Source organism: Mugil cephalus, chromosome 2 (assembly GCF_022458985.1).
Source record: "Mugil cephalus isolate CIBA_MC_2020 chromosome 2, CIBA_Mcephalus_1.1, whole genome shotgun sequence".
Taxonomy (NCBI): Eukaryota; Metazoa; Chordata; class Actinopteri; order Mugiliformes; family Mugilidae; genus Mugil; species Mugil cephalus.
Window position 1 is genome coordinate 16316298 of NC_061771.1, and position 16879 is coordinate 16333176.

A 16879-nucleotide genomic window follows, 5' to 3' on the forward strand; every position below is an offset into this window, starting at 1 on the left:
GTCTGCTCTGCTACTCTGCTTGGCGCTCTGCCTGCATGCTGCGTGGTCATTACTTATGAATTAGGGGTGGAGGAGGTTGATGGATGAGAGCGCAAAAATGGACAAAAACGACGACTCGCAGCAGACGCAGGGATCACACATGGGCTACAGCAGTTCCTGTCACCAAAAACAATGACATCATTCTCATGATTCATGTCGACTGCCAAATGGCCTTCCGCGTGACGGCTAAATAAATACATGGTTAGCATCATGCAGGTGTGGCTGCATAGAAGCTCAGCAAGGAAGTAAGAACGGAGGAAGAGCAATGGGGCGCGGATCATGACTTCATGTCTCAGTTTACCCCTCGTCCTCTCACCTTCTACCCTGAGGCCCTGACAGACAGCCTCGTGCTGCCACAAAGGAATGTTTCTCTGCTTGACAAAGAGCTTCTTTAAACTTCTCAGGTGTTTGAGAGTCAGACACTATCAGTCACTTCCATATGTGATAATGTCGGACTCTGACCGTGCAGGCTGCTGAACCTGCAGTATTCACACGGTTAACTCTGCAGCATGTGTCGCTGGGCCACCAAACACATTGTGTTTATTTTTAAAAATGCCCGGTTAACTGTATATGGTTTATAACCACCACTACTCAGACACTGTTGTGTTTTTTTTTGTTTGTTTGTTTTAATCCAGTCTTATATATAGTACCAGTCTTCCACTTTTACTGCTCTTACTGCTGTTATTACTTGTTGATTTTGCCGTTATGTTACATTGATGTTTGTGTACAAGCTACAGGACACTGAAATTTACCCCCCAAGAGGACGAATAAAGTATTTTTCTATTTCTATTCTTTCTCTATTCTTCTGCATTTCCTCAGTAAACAGCATCACAGAAGTCAAAGATGTGTTTTTTAAAACCTTTTTTTTTTTAATTCCTCATATTTGAGAAGTTTAAACAAGTAAATGTTTGACATCTTCGCTTAAACATGTCTGATTCTACAACCAGTCTGTGCTAGCTCCTCTGTGGAGATCTGCTTTACCTCTGTGCTCACCACAGCATGTTTAAACGTGCAATACTAATACTGATGTTTGGGATGTTGATCATGTTGTGGGACTGTGATGAAATTACTTGTGGAATTTGGAGTGGAACAAAAATCATTTGCAAAGTGTATTTTTTTTTTTTAAATTGTAACTCACAAACACACATCAGGCATAACATTACGACCACTGACAGGAAAAGTGAACAACACTGACCATCATGTGATGAACAATGTACCCCCCACGCCATAGCAATGACACTCCTTGGAGTCAGCAGCCTGACACAAAAACTGTTTAGGAACAACAACATGGAGAACAGCACAAGGTGTTGACCTGGCCTCTAAATACACTAGATCCCAAACCGATCAAGTATCTTTGGGATGCACTGAAACGAAACCTGATTCTCAGAGGCCTCTCCCCTCAACCCGTAGAACCCAAAGACCCCCACTAACAACATCCTGTCTCCAGACACCACAGGACACCCTCAGAAGACCCATGTCCATTCTCTGATGAGTCACAACTGTTTTGGATGACTAGACAATATTAGGAAGGTGGTCATAATGTTATGCTTGATCAGTGTATAAACCGCATGGTGCCAGATAATTCAGTACATTTCACTGCATAAATAAAGACTCTGAAGTGACTGTAAAGACGCTGCTCTTTCCATTTCAGCTCCACGTTAACATTTCAAAATGCCTCAACCTACTGTCGAAACAGCTGCCAGCAATATTTCTTCTTTAATCCCATTTTATATCAATCAGCTCATCAATGGCTGTTGTTGTATGCGCCCAATATACCGAACCATTCACCTCTTTACCTCATTACTCCAATGACGTCAACTAAAACCTGTCCGATGCATTTAAACACACTTGTTCTGCCATGCATTGCCACCCTAAACACATTCAAGGCGACTATCAGCCTGTAGCATCTGGTCCCACTTCCTCATTGTAGCTCAGATATGTCAAACTACAAACACATCTGACACCCACGGAGGTATGAAAGGAATCAACCTGCTTTAAACTTCTATTTTAAACCAGCGTTACGTGAATCACGCAGCCGATTCCCGTTGAAGGACTGAATGCAACGATCTGGAAGCTACACGCAATTACAAACCGGAGCACATCTGGGCTGCTATAATCAGCATTCGTGTATTGCTGAGGCTTACAAGACCAGAGGGAGAAGCTCCCAGGGCCGGCGGCTAAGACGTCTTGTCACATCTAAAGCAGGTCGTAATCAGGCCAGTGGCAGCTTCCTCTCAGCTGCGTCTTGCAGCAGGTACACAGCAGGCTGCCTGGTGGGCGGCCTGTCCTGGCTCCTCGCAGAACTGATGACGAAAACATTAGTCTTGCTATTTTTACTCTGGCTCCTTGCTGATCAAAAGACAGCCAGGCATGTTCGCCGACAGCGGAAAATGGTTATATTCACAAAGACGTCTTTGATTCTTTGCTAAATAAAAAGAGGAGGTGCAGTCGTTTTTGTCAGCGGGAAATTTATTTCAGTCCACGACCAGTGAGTCACAGCGGCAGCCGCATAAAGGGGGCTGTAAAAACAGCCATAAAACTCAACTGAAAACACAGATATGACTTAAAAAAAAAAAAAAAAAAAAGATATATATTGTACATCTGGTTCGCTCTGCCTAGACTAGAGAGCTTGTGTGGGTGTCTGTACTTGTATGTGGATAGCATGCATATTCACCTATTCCTCACCTTGAGGCTGTCTTTTCAGGGCCTTATAACTCATAATCACATACACCAGCAGCCACTCCTCTCTTTGGCTTGCAAACGCTCACAGCAAGGAGAGGGTTCAAAGTTTAGTTATTGGTGTCAGGGTATCGATGACGTAGGCAGTATAAGGCCCACACCTAAGACGTTGGAGGTGCAAAATCTCAACCCGGTGTCTTGAAGAACCCTCGGCCTCATGACGCCTAAACCCAATCCGAACACCCACTGACTGTAACACATGAGAGTACGCGAGCTCTGCCTTCTGCCGAGCGAAGATGTTTTGTAAACGCTCGGAGGGAAACTCAAGAAGAGGACTCCACAGGTGTGAGCGTGTGTCACGACGGCGAGCGTGTACACACGCTCATTGTGTGCGTCTGAGTGCGTAAGAGACGCCTCCCATTGTTTAGGCCGTCTGATATCATACACAGATGACAGCTTACAACCTCTGTCATGTAATAGGATAAGAGACTCTCCGGTAATCCAATAGCGCTGCCATAGAGCGCACATGCGAGCGAGTGTGAAAGGATAAGACAGGATATGCCTGTTTGTGTCTGTGCATTGGATTCATTCCGTCTCCCTGAGAATGCTGCACAGGTACTTTCACGGTCGCTCGTTAACGGTTTCGTCAGAACTCCTATCTGACTTATCAGCGTGTAATTAAAACCAGGTTTGTACAATCTGATCTTCAGACTGGCTAACAATAGTCCTTTACTCTGGCTCACTGTTTTATAGGTGTATGAATTCATGAAGAGACAAAAGGAAATTAATGATTAACCCGTACAGCAGTCTACAGGGCTGGGTGTGAACGACCCGAGTATTTCAACTTCACAGTAGGATTTTCGTTATTTATGATCAAAATATTGACAGAAGGAAGGCTGTTGTCTCTCTCTTTTCAGGTATTTGTTTTCAGCGAGGCGTCAACACCTTTTAGTGTCACCACAACTGAGACCGGTCATGACCCACTGGTGAAAATATAGCAATATTTATACATATATTCATTCATTACAAAGCTTGTGTCTGTGGTTACATTCATGGAAATAAACGCATATTTAGTCCAAGATGATACAACCTCCGTAAAACAGACGTCTGAGAGCAAAATATTAAATTGTCATTGAGCATAACTAAGGTGACCTTTATCAGGAAGTAGTCACAGGAAACGCTGTAGGACTTTGTGAGAGACAATCCATTCGAATTATTGCAATATGTAGTGGAACAAGACGGAGCAGCCACGGTGAGCTGTTAGATGAAGAGCTGTACACCTCCCACTTCTCACTAATTTAGACTACAATACCTTTTGTTTTACATTTTTCTCTGACCTGCACTTTAAACCTCATTACTTACAAACGAGTTCAGAATTTGACGTGAAATCAATCTTAATAAGACTGACGTGACGAACCGGAACTTAAACAGTTCCACTGCCGGAACAAACACAAACCAGAAACTAAAACAAAACTTATTGATTATGCATAGTGAGCAGGTATCCCATTAACACCAGTTTATCCTTGAGTTTTCCATTAGTTCTTTACAGGAGAGAGTACACAGCTCCTGCTCTGGAAGCCCATTAGCTAGTGGAGGACACACAAAGGCAATTTGCAAAAACAACTAGATACAAATCATACGAGCACTCTGGGGGCCTTACTGGAAATCTGACACAGGCCATGAGACAACACAAGAGACTGATTTAGGAGAAACGTTTTGATCAGTCGCCAGCATCCCAAACAAAAAAAAATCCAGTATATAAAAAAGTTCATAGTACGAGTTCATAAAAATCAGGACCTATCGGCTCACATTTATCCCACCGACTCTTTTTAAACAGACACATTTCGCTCTCTCTTCCACCACCCAGCAGAAAAGCCAGTGGATGCTGTGTGTTTCATAAACCTTGACATGAGAAACTGGATAGCAGGCTTAATGAAAAGACCTCAAACAGGCGGCAATTCAAACCACAAGGAGCACATTTCAGCGGATGGCAGCGTTTTGAAGGGTGGACACCACCATAAATAGTCATCTGTGGTTAAAGATGACTTGCCTGGGGCGCTGGTTGATGATGTCATTTTTTATTTATTTATTTCTTTACTGTTGTGGAACAGTTTCAGTTCCATATTGATGTTTTTTTTCGTCCCCCTGGCAAAAAATAGAAGATATTTCCACGCTTATGGCAGCGAATGAGAGGCTACTAGTCCAAGATTTTGGCCACGGGATAATTAACCCTGCTGTGGATAAATGTGTGCTCTTCAGAGATGTCTTTTTCATGTATATAACCCACCCACACACACACACACACACACACACTTATTCAGGCGGGGAGCTGGACCGTCTCATGGACGTGCGCACACACACACACACACACACACACACAGACACACACACGCACAGTCTAAACAGTAACAGGTCAATAACAGACTGTCAGATTGCAGAGATAGATCAGCTTGTGAAAGAAGTGGACAGAGACACGCAAGAGAGTTTCCAGTTGTCCAGGAACGAGTGGGAAACAGGCAAAGTGGGAGTTCAGCAGCACTCACCCTGTCGAGTGAGTCGTCACTGGCAGAAGAAGCAGCAGCAGCAGCAGCAGCAGCAGCTAGTCCTTGACTGAGAAAAAGTTACTCTCCGTCTTGAGTGGCAACCCACAGCAACGGAAGTAAAAACCAAAAAAAAAAAAAACCACTTCAATCACTCGTCCTGGTTTATCTGGAGCGCGTGGATCAATGCAGCTTCTGTGCGTCTTCACACATCCACACGAACTGACAGCAGCTCTGAAATCTCACCCCGTCCCGTCCGAGCTCCTTCTTTGATGTGCACGGTCCGCACTGGAAGTCAGTCAGAGGAGACGGTGGGTAGGTAGGTAGGTAGGTAGGTAGGTAGGTAGGTAAGTAGGTGGTGGGTGTGTGTGTGTGTATGTGTGTGTGTGTGTGTGTGTGTGTGTGTGTGTGTGTGTGTGCAGCATGAAGCCGAGAGCGTGTGTGAACAAGCAGGGAGAGAGCGCAGGAGTGTGTACACTCCCCGAGAGGGAGGTGACTACAAGGAGGGAGAGGGAATGAGAGAGAGACAGGGGCAGGTAATCACACTCCCTCTCTCCCTCCCTCCCTCCCCCCCTCTCGAGTGCCGCTCCCTCTCGTCAGAGAGTTTGCTCAATCAGGATTTCTCAATTGATCTTTTAGAGAAGAGGAACGGACATGAGGAGGAGAGCCACGCTCTTCTGTATCCTGATTGCTCAATAAACAACCCACGCTGGTCAGATGTGTCTCATTCAACTGTAAATTGAATTAAATACATCTCTGGTACTTTCATCAAATAAAATGAATCAGGAGAGTATAAAAGTCAGTGTTTCTACTCTGCAGAAAATCATGCTCGCACAACTTTAATCAACAAAAGAGCAGGAGAGAAATGCATCAAAATACGTAGGAAAATAGGTCACCCTCACGGCCCGGAGGGTTCGAAGAGCTTCTCCGCTAATGAATCATTATACTGTACATCCCACATAACGTACCAGCAAACTTTAATATGAAGCAACAACTATAGTTTACTGTTGTTCCACTGTTCTATCAAATATTATCTTGATCAAAATTTAAATTTAGCCCATGAAATCTGACAGTGACGGATTCAGATTTTTCGATTTCACATCATTAAAAAAGAGCAACATGTTTATGATCAAAACAAATCAAAGCAATTCATTTACTTTCGACCAACTAATTCCATTCATTGAAAAGTTGCAGAGACCAATACATCTCGATATGACCATTCACCAAAAGACACCACGTTCCCACAGTGCAACGCTTCATCTTCCAGGTGTAAATTAAATGGTACAATCTGTGGAGATCTTGTGTGGAGCAGCAGAGATTTTCTCCACTACAAACATGATTTGACTACACAAAAAAAAAAAAAAAACCTTCACGTAGAGAGCATGATGACGTTCAAACTAATTATTGGATTGGCTGCATTGTTTGGGCAGAACGCCAAGCTGATACAAAAACCCACTGAACTACACACACACACACACACACGGCTTCAGCTGGACAGCGCTGGCAGTCACTCCACGTCAAACATTACGTAACACGGCATTAGCAATAAAGGCTAGGCTAGCAGGTCGATATGTGCACAGGGTGAAAAAAAGAAAGAAAATAAAATGCGGACGCGGACAACTGGCCTTCACGCGGTGAAGCCAAGGGGATGATCAATCAGTTACTGCACAGATGTGAAGTCCTGCACGCACGAGTTGTATTCAGATTAATGTGACTATTTCCTGTACGGTGTCGAGGAGATGTATTTACAACTACACAGGTTTTTGATTTCATTTAAAGCACCGCTTGCTTGCACCACAGCAGTATTTTAATCATAAGGAGTTGTGTTACAGTTGAAATGCTACAAATTCATTGAAACAATCTATAAGGAATGCATTTAACATTTTACTAGATCTTTTTTTATTTGGGTATTTCTTTCTAATAAGTTTAGCTGATGTATTATATAAAGAAGACTCCATACGTTAAAATCACATCCCTTGATTTGGACTTTAAGATTGTGTAATTCAGATTTGAATTTGATCCAAGAGAAAAGCTCTTCAGAAAACAAAAATCTGAAATATCGTTATGCAAGAAAGCTTCTTCAATGGTGCGTTCACATTACATGTGGAGAAACAAATCGGCGGGGCGTGGTCGACTACACTCCTCGAACACTTGTTGATGTTGCAGGATTTTAAAAGGGAACTGCTGCACCATTGAAAATGAATTGTGGCCCTTAGCGTGACCACGGCATAATAGTGCTGCACATCGAGAATATTTAGATCATTACCTCACATTTATTAATGCAAGACGCTGTAGTCTGAAGGTAGAGCTCATTGGAACTAAAGGTGATGCTGTTTTTGACAGAACGGACTCATATTTTGGAAAATGATCAGAGGGAGAGTAGATAAATGAATGCATAAATCAGTACATACAAATTATGTAAATGAACTCACTGTGCAGGAGACTAGAGGTCTAGTGAAACATGACAAATGGATAATAAAAACACTAAAGTATATAGTTATAGACACATGCAAAGCGCTGCTCATTTACATCAAGTCACAAACTCTGCTCCCCAAATACACAACAAAGTCCAACGGTCACACAGAGTTTTTGCGATAAGAGACAGAGCACACAAACGCGCTGAGAGGTTGGGACGGGGAGATGTTGGAGTCGATCAGAGGCTGCACATTTACGCAATAACCATTTTCAGTCAGCGAGAACCGACTTCCAAAACACACCAACATGAGCAGATGAAGGCTTTTGTATAGCCACCTCACCAGGAAACAACTGCACTGAGGAACCTGAGGATATGTTACCCAACTAGATTTTCACTTCGATGCACAAGTGTGTGTCAGTCTGTCAGGCATGTGTCAAAGGTCTAAAGGAGACAGGCAGCGCAGTGCGAGCATGTCTCCGCTCCTCTCACCAATGCACTCAATCTGATTCTTTGGTCGTTTGCCAGAAGCCGATCCATTTGTTTTCATTCTCTGACAGTTCTTTCATTCAGCTCTTGGCTCTGGATTCAACCCTGGTGTTTTCACGGTGTGTGTGTGTGTGTCCGCGTGTAAGTGTGACAATTATCAGTAAGGACAGGGCATGAGTCCTAAAAGCTTGTGACTCTGTCTAAAGAGCTTCAACCAGAGACACTTGCTCTCTAATCACAGATCACACAGTTGCAGGCTAATAGGTAGCTGCTGTGAGAAAATAGGCCAGAGCCTTTGACACCACAGACACACAGTGACCTTCCCTCCTTCACTATGTCATTGCTGACTGTGTTTTGACTGTAAAACATCTGGTTTCTGTGCCAACCACAATCCCGTGTTTGAGTTTGGTGCCTTCACTTCTGGAGCAAGGTGTAGGTTCTTTTTTTTTTAACATTTGTTTTTTGAGACCTCAAGAGTTCACTGACTGAGCAAATAGCGCAGTCTCATTCAAATATACACTTCACCGAACAGGTGCAGTCAATAACAGAACAACTAATGTGCAGCTATTGAGGACCAGTGTACACAGAAACCTACATTAAAGACGGATTAATTCACCAGAGCCTGTCTGAAAGCAAACACATGGCAAAATGACCGGTCAGGGCAACACCTTCCCTCCAACATTTCATACGACACTGTTTTTAAGCAGCGCTGGGCAGGAGGAAAACAAACCGATGCTTTTCTAGTTCACCATAAATTTGCATGTTGCCCTAAGCTCTGGTTACGGTGCTTTAGTGTTCAAATGAGGAGACACACCTGCACGGAAACAAACAAGACAATATAGCATTTTGAAAATAAGAGCAACACGTCCAATATTAAAAACTAATTTTACATTTCTTTTTCTTCTTTTGATCAACTAATCAATTAAAATGCCAAGATTTATCCAACCAACAGGTCCATACGGTTTGTGAAATCTAAGTTTCCATGCAGCAATTTGAAGGGAAATAGGGAATTAAACACTCCAGTGTGTTAAAATGAAGCACACTTTATATTTATATCCTAATCCGATAGAAGACACATGGGTGTTTGAAGCCAGTAACACTATGTGTACATACTGTACCTTCACAGTGGCCTCGTTTACCTGGAAAAATCTGTCTGTGGGGCGTCAAATCTGCCCGTAATATAAGAATATTTCTTTAGCGGCAGCGCTCAGTTCATACGATAGACAATCACTAATAGGCAGTTTAGGCTTTCGCATCAATGTGACAGCAAAGGTCGGCGTAGCTACGGCATCTACGCTGACCTTTCAGACCCTAGCACCGTATCTCACATGCACCTCCCCAGAAATGTAACTGTGCATGGCAGCGACGCAGACCAAAGAGCTGTGATCTTTTGGTCCGCTTGGTAGTAGCATGTGTCCACTTCAGTATTTCCGACTGCTTCTCCATCTCTGCAAATTTTCATATTGATAGTTTCGGATCAATACAGACGGAAGACATAATGTAAAGGTTAACCAAGGAGGTTCGTAGATACAAACATCCGTAGTTGCCGTTGTTGAAAGCGAAGCAGGAAGCAGAAACAAAACAGAGTGAACCAGACTGACGAGCGAAGTATAAAAGGCTTGCACTGGTATTGGCTACGTGCCCATGGGTGCGTGTACTCTAAATTAGCCTTCAGATGGACGAAGCTAAGATTTTCCACATTTTCATTGTTGCTGACCGCGTGGATCCTGGCTTACTTCAACTTTTTTTTGTTACTTTATGTGCCTTTCTCAAATTCATCAGATGGAGAGAAATGGTCATATAAAGCACATCACTCTTCTCAGTTGGTAAATTCCTTATTGGTCTGTTAAGACTGAGGAGATCACACTCTCATTGTGTTGTTGTTTTCATTAGTATCAGAAATGCCCGCAGGTGACAAGTGTCCATGTAAACGTCGTCACCATTAATATCACGTACAGCGGTAAAACTGTGGCTCCCGACAGAGAAGGTCCATGGTACTTTAGTAAGTGAAAATTCCCTCAGTCTAACAGCTGTAAGCCGAACGTGTCACTTGATGTGTGAACATTTTGTGTCCCTGAACGCATCACTAATTGTACGCATGGCCTTTGAAAGCAGCTGATGCTTGAAAGGAAGCACAGTGACAATTTAATACACCCTGTCCAAATAAAGTTGGGACATTGTGTAAATAAAAACAGAAAAAAAATAATGAAGCTATATTTAATTGAAAATATTTTTTTTGCCCTTTTCCAAAAGGTTGGGAACGGAGCTTGATTAAGAGTTTTTTGCATCCAAGACTAACGCTGACTTCACCTGATTTGCAAAACAATAAACAATCGAGAGCAGTCAGAAGCCTTTAAGGTTGTAAGGACTCAGTAAGTCGGCAACATTTATTCAGGAAGTCAAACGGGTTGTTGTTTTGTAGAGGAAGAGAGGGAAAAACAGGTGGTGCTCATCAAGCAAATATTCAAGTGCTCTCAGGTTGAGGAGGAGAGCCGAGCGTCTGGCTGTCAGTGTAGCAGAAACACATCAGTTCATCTTATTGTCTGTGAGTGTAACAGACTAAAACAATGAGGAAGGAATGTAACAGATTTTAAATTCACTTAGTCACAGTAACACCACATCCTAAGATGTAATTTGATCTACAAACATTTACTGAATCTAATTTCCAGAGAGTAAGCTGCACCGATCAGACACAACATTATGACCACCAGCCTAAAATTGTGTCACCTGATATCGGTCTGGTCTGGTCTGCTCTAGGTGGGCGGTACGTGTGTACATTTCCCAGCAGCAAATTGTGTTGTCACAAGATGATCAATACAATTCACTTCTCCTGCCAGTGGTTTCAATGTTGTGGCTGATCAGTGTCCATCCTATCTTCCATCCATATCGTTGTTCGATGACTTCACAGCTGCAACTAAAAATAAACCGTGAGAACAACACACGCTATAAAGAAGCACACAAGACTCAGCATGAATAATCTAGTATCCGATCACAGTCTGCTCGTGTCTCAACACACAGGTGTGACCAAGCAGGCAGATAAAATCACTGGGTCACGAATCCGCACGAGCAAAATCCTGGGAAACGCCTACAGATTTCAAAGTCTATTTCCTGCTTCTCCATTAAGGGCAGTCTCTCCTATATTTTCCCTGTAGTTTCTTCTTGTCAACAAGCACATGTTCAGGAGGCAGTCGAGAGACAGACAGGTCAGAGGTGACGGCCGATTTGATTCAAGCTGATCAGAGCCAGGCAGGAGGTGATGAGAAAGAACAAAGGGTTTGATAAGATGTAGTGATTTGAGAACTTGCCCGCAGACGTCTCCAAAGCAGGCGTCACATTTCGTCATACGGATGTGTAAGTACACCGCACGATGGTGAGCTCACCGTCCGTTGGCTTAAATCTACGTGACTCACGGCGTTGCATGTCTGTGCAGCGCACCTCGCCTCTCGTCTGATTCACTCCCAATATCTGCATTAACACAGCTGTTTGAAACGGTTCCCATTCGGTGATATCACAACTTCTTACCTGCTTAGATCAACTTTTGGCAGAGAATCACGGTGCGTTACGCCAATCAACGCTGGCCCCACATCAGAGAAGATCGCAAAGAATACACTTTCAAGATCACAGGAAAGTTAAAAAATCTGTTATATACCAAGCGGTTTAAGTGCACCTCTCGGTTTTCACACATGCGGGATAACTATGATGATTGTAGACGTGAAGAATGCATTAGTTCAAACACAGATACAGTACACACAAACGCTGGGCGTCCAACAGTAAAACAACAAACATCTGGAGAGCCTGACAAACTGGAAGAGGCCTCAAGACTCTAAAGTGTAACGATTGCGCCAGAGCAGTTACACACTTAACAGCTAAACATGTACTGTAGTTTTGAAGTAACCACAGGTTATAGGCAGTGCCTTCTCTCACACGTCATGTTGTTTCATAATAATTTCCTACAAGGAGACACTGATTTATATCTCTTAATTCCTCAGGAAGCTTCCTGGATACGAGTGAGTAATTTGATCCCAACCGAATGTTTAGCAACAATAGCCCTTAGTCATTCATTCCCTATCCCCTAATACAGGAGGGCTTCAACGTTTTTCAGGCCAGGGACCCCCAAACTGATGGAAGGATTAAGTAGGAACCCCCCATCTATTATATGTGTTTTATATTAAACTCAGCCTAGTGCTATTTATAAATATACATTATTATTATTATTTTGCATTCGATATTAAGATATTCAAATAAAACATGTTCACATTTCATGTGCAACAGTACCCTTGCGGACCCCCTGTTGAAGACCTGTGCCCTAATAGATACTCAGCTGATCCTGACAGTAGACAAAGAAACCCCAAGAACAGGGCACTGAACGCCACCTGAGTCTCATTATATTGGTTGGAAACACTTCTGAACAGACGGACTCCAAATTAGCCTTGAAAATGCCAGAGACGCATTGACTTTTGCACATCACAGGTATTTAATATTGGCTCATTTTCTTGCATAAACAAATACCAGAGCATAATATTTCATTTACTTCTCTTTCTTGTCTACTTGCAGGACTAAAAAACGTCGCTGGTGTGCAGCTGTTGTAAGCCGTTAGCTGGGCATGCTAAAATCAGAAGCAAGAGCAGATCAGCTGTTAATATTTCCTCATAACACCGACTTGTGTGCAAAGGCCACTTCATTAATCATTACGTTTTGTAGCTTAAATACCGTTTATTAGTTATAAATGGTCACATTTGATATTTACAGCTTCTTTAGGTATTTACAACCTCATACCGCAAGTCAAACTTAAGATAAGTTCCAGCTAATTCTTGAGTTGTGACGAGTTGTGAAGTGGAAATGGATGGTAAGTTAATGATTTGTAATTTGGTCACGTGAAGTTTTTATTAAAGCTTCATGTCTGAGGACAATACGGATATTCCCAGCAGCCTCATCCTTTTATTATCAAGTTACCCTGTCATCAGTTTGTTAAATAGTTGCTTATCAGTGGTATTATCATGATTTAAAGATAATGTTACTTTTGAATGACACACAGAGGAGGAAGCATCAGTGTGTAAATGCTCATGTCTTTCCTTTTCTTCTCTATTAACTTCATAATGTTTCTACGTCCGATTTAAATGAATTAAAGAAATCTCAACTCCGTGCGGATCGGTTTCATTACACAATTGCAGGATGAAATAAAAACAAAAACCTCAGGAGGTAATTATAATTATGGATCATGTCACATCGCGGCACAGAGAGCAGTGCGCGTCTGAGGTCGTAGCCTCCAGAGGTTTGCTGTTACCGTGTATTAATTACAACCAAGCAAAGCTGCTCTGCGCACAGCAACTCGCCCTTCACAGCAAAAGCTCAGATGCAGTTGAAAATATTCAGCATCAAACAGAAGCAGGAAGGATGCAGGGAAAACGCACAAAACGAGGCTGTTCTATAATTAGCACAAGAGGCGTCTTATATTGTAGATTTTTAGGATTTGTTAAATATAATACATAATCACTGTTCAGTGACAAAATGGCTGCAGGATTATTAATTATTCAGCAAAGTCAATGAGCTTGAGTCCCTCGGAGCAGACCAAATAAGTTAAAGGGATCCTTATCGTCTAAATGAATACAGTGTCGGGGAGCCTAGGCTGCTGAAGGCCACCTATCCGTTCTATCCATAGTAACTGTAGTCAAGGTGAGTTTCACTTTCTGTGTCTCCAGGGGATCAGCTTGCCTTTATATAGACTCAGCCGCTCTCCATAAACAATACAGCGATGGCGCACTGCTGCTGTGCACGCCCTGCTATCAGGCTATGGGAGGCCGCTGCTAATCAGATTAGGCCCATTAGCTAACAGCATTAGTGTGTTGTGATATTCGACATGGAGGAAGTGTAGCTCGCCGACGTGCTAAGGTCAGAGCATTTGTGACACGGAGAGACATGCACTTCAGGAGAGAAAATCTTCAGAAGTGCACTTTCACAATCAATAAATATTATTTGCACTCACTGACATCTACTCGCCATGTTTGCCTTTCATGCACAGCAGCCTCGCTAACAGCTCAGTATGCAGCAGTGGTCTGAGCTAAATGCTAACAGGCTTTCATTTAAGGCAAATGCAACATTTCAAACGTTAATCTGACCATGTTATGGTAACATTCACATGCTAGCACTAAAAACAAAGTGCAGCGGATGCCCATCTGGAACATGTAGCTTCACAGGTAAATAAGAGTTACACAATAAATTGCACACATTGAGATTTCTAAATTTTGATTACATGGGCATATCAAAGAAGACAGAAGTAATCAGTTTGTTCCCACTTTCTAGTCACTGCTTTTCACTGAGCAATGCACACAAGACAGTGAATCACCGAAAACCTCTGTGATGCAGTAACGTCTGCACAAACCTCCACTTCCATTCCCACGATCATATACAGACGAAGCTGCAGGGACTTGTTTTGACCCTACACATAGAACAAAGGATCTTTTAATATCACTTTAGGATGAGGCACGTCTTCTCATCAGCCTGTAAATGTATCTGCGAAAAGCACCTGTTGAGTCTAATAAACAATGTCCAAAGTTTCCACTTACCGCGTCAGAGAGCAAGTCTACATTTGGTCTGACAGCATTTTTCATGAGGTACAACCATTACAGCTACTTTAGACCTCGGGAATCAATATGGTGAACGCACACATCAGCGGAGGAGGCATCCACTTGGCTTCATAAATAATGAATCAGACTCTGCTGACCCATCTGCCTTTAGACCCGCTGACCTGCAACAACAGGACCACCTGCTGACGCGAATCAACCGAGAGGAGGAACACAATAAAATCAGTGTGAAAATGTAGGTTCCCAACCTGGAGGCCCCCACAGGGTCACAAAGTACATGAAAGGTTCAGGAAGATGTTTGCCGTGGACACCTGATCAGATTAAGCCTAGAAGAACAATAAAACTAGATTCACTTTGTTGAAGGCTCATGAGTCAACTTTTGTTCGAATCCGTCAATCAGTCTTAGCTACTGTTTACATGCACACATACTGGCTATGGGAGGATCAGCCTGGTGATATGCAACATTTTTCTACTCGCATGTCAACACATCTAGTATTTCCTGTGTTGACAGTGTGCAATTCAGATCATCTCTTTTTGCCAAAAAATGTATTTGTCCAACAATAACTGAAAATAAGTCAGTTAGCGTCAGTGCATTACAACAAACAGAGGCCCTGGATGTTTGGGAATATGTATTAATCCGCCTCTGAAAATAGTCCTCAGAAATGCAAAATTTGTTCGTGTTTGAGTTCAGTAAAATCCAAAACACTAGGCTGATTATTATTTAGCAAGAAGCAGGAAAAAATGATTAAATAAAAATGACAGCTAAAATCCTTTAAACATGTTACTTTAAAGATGTGCAAAAAAAAATAAAAATAAGCGACTTTAGGTGGTCATGTTCACTGTGTCCTCTTTCACATGGCCTTCAGTGTGTCACCTCCTCACAGCATGAAAAACTTATACAAGAGCAATGTGCACAGATTCACAGACACTCTCTCCGTTTTCTAATCTCCTCCCCGTCTGACCCACGTGGGAGCAGCAGCAGATAATCCTCAAACAGTCGCACAGCTGTCATGTCGGAAACGTGGAGCGGGACCTGCCACGACTGATGTGACCGACGGTGACGCAACAGTAAAGAGACGAAGCTCAGACTGAAAATGTCAGCGGGGCTTTTTTTTAAAATAAATAAATAAATAAATAAAATTATGCCTGACCATGTGATCGACCCAGCCCTGCAGAGACAAGAAACAGCAGGCAGCGGTTTGTTGAGCGAGGCTAGTGGTCTTCAGGACAATAACAGAGAGATGCTGAGGTCACGTGCACGACTCTCCGGTTACATAAGAGCATTTTAGGATTTTCAAACCATTGTCAGGACAAGTACTGTAATCGTCCTCAACATCCACCAGCAGATTGTTCCCAAAAGCCTGTGAAATTTAAATAGGGCAGATATTACTCACAGGGTTGGGCCTGATCGTTGAGCATTGAAGGTTTTAATCATCATGTTATCATCGGTTGAAAGAGAAATAACAAAAGGTCTAATCGTATTGATTCAAATGGTTTTACCATTGTTTATTAATTAATAAATGCCATTGAACGGAATTAATAATCCATTAACAATAAATAACCTAAAGTAAGACTACGTAATCTGGCGGCAAGCGTACAGACATTAGCTGTACGAGCTCGTTCTCCAAGACACTCAGACAACTCCGCTGTCTCAAAGAACGCTACAGGAAATTTTTCCTGGTTCAATCCATACGCCAGTTCAGCTCCTCATCTGTATGTGACAGATAACACTCTATCCTTCTTGTATTCACTTTTTTTCAATCACTTATTTTTTATAATTCTGTAAATAACGTGTATATAGTAGATTGTGTTTTTCCTGTTATATAAAGCATGTGTGGTGTTGAGTGCCTGTACATTGTTACTGCAACTGCGCAATTTCCCAGTTTGGAATTAATAAAGCATCTATTTATCTATCTCTGTGAGAGCTCAAGAACACGAACACGATTCAGAAGGCCTTTAGTTGTGATAATCTGCTCGAGAGTCCTGACAGAGACAGAATAAATCTGAACCCGTTGTTTCATTGACAGTTTGACAACAGTGGTATTAACGACCTCGGCCCTGCTGGGCAGGGAGGCAGTCCTTCATTAAGCGTAGTGAGGATTGCACCCCAGGGGAAGAGACTTGTGGCCCCCGGGGGC

The 16879-nt window shown here is 42.6% G+C and overlaps 1 protein-coding gene across 3 annotated transcripts in view; it reads right to left on the reverse strand.

Annotated features, from left to right (window-relative positions):
• Nucleotides 1–16879, reverse strand: part of coro2aa (coronin 2Aa) — a 37567-nt gene that overhangs the window by 14500 nt on the left and 6188 nt on the right. The window contains exon 2 of one of the 3 annotated variants that reach the window (XM_047576267.1): nt 5262–5546. The exons of 1 other annotated variant lie outside the window; for it this stretch is intronic. The gene's annotated coding sequence lies outside the window, so the exon portion shown is untranslated. Of the gene's footprint in view, nt 1–5261; nt 5693–16879 lie in introns of those variants that run through there. One more of the 3 variants, XM_047576258.1, reaches the window with a different exon arrangement.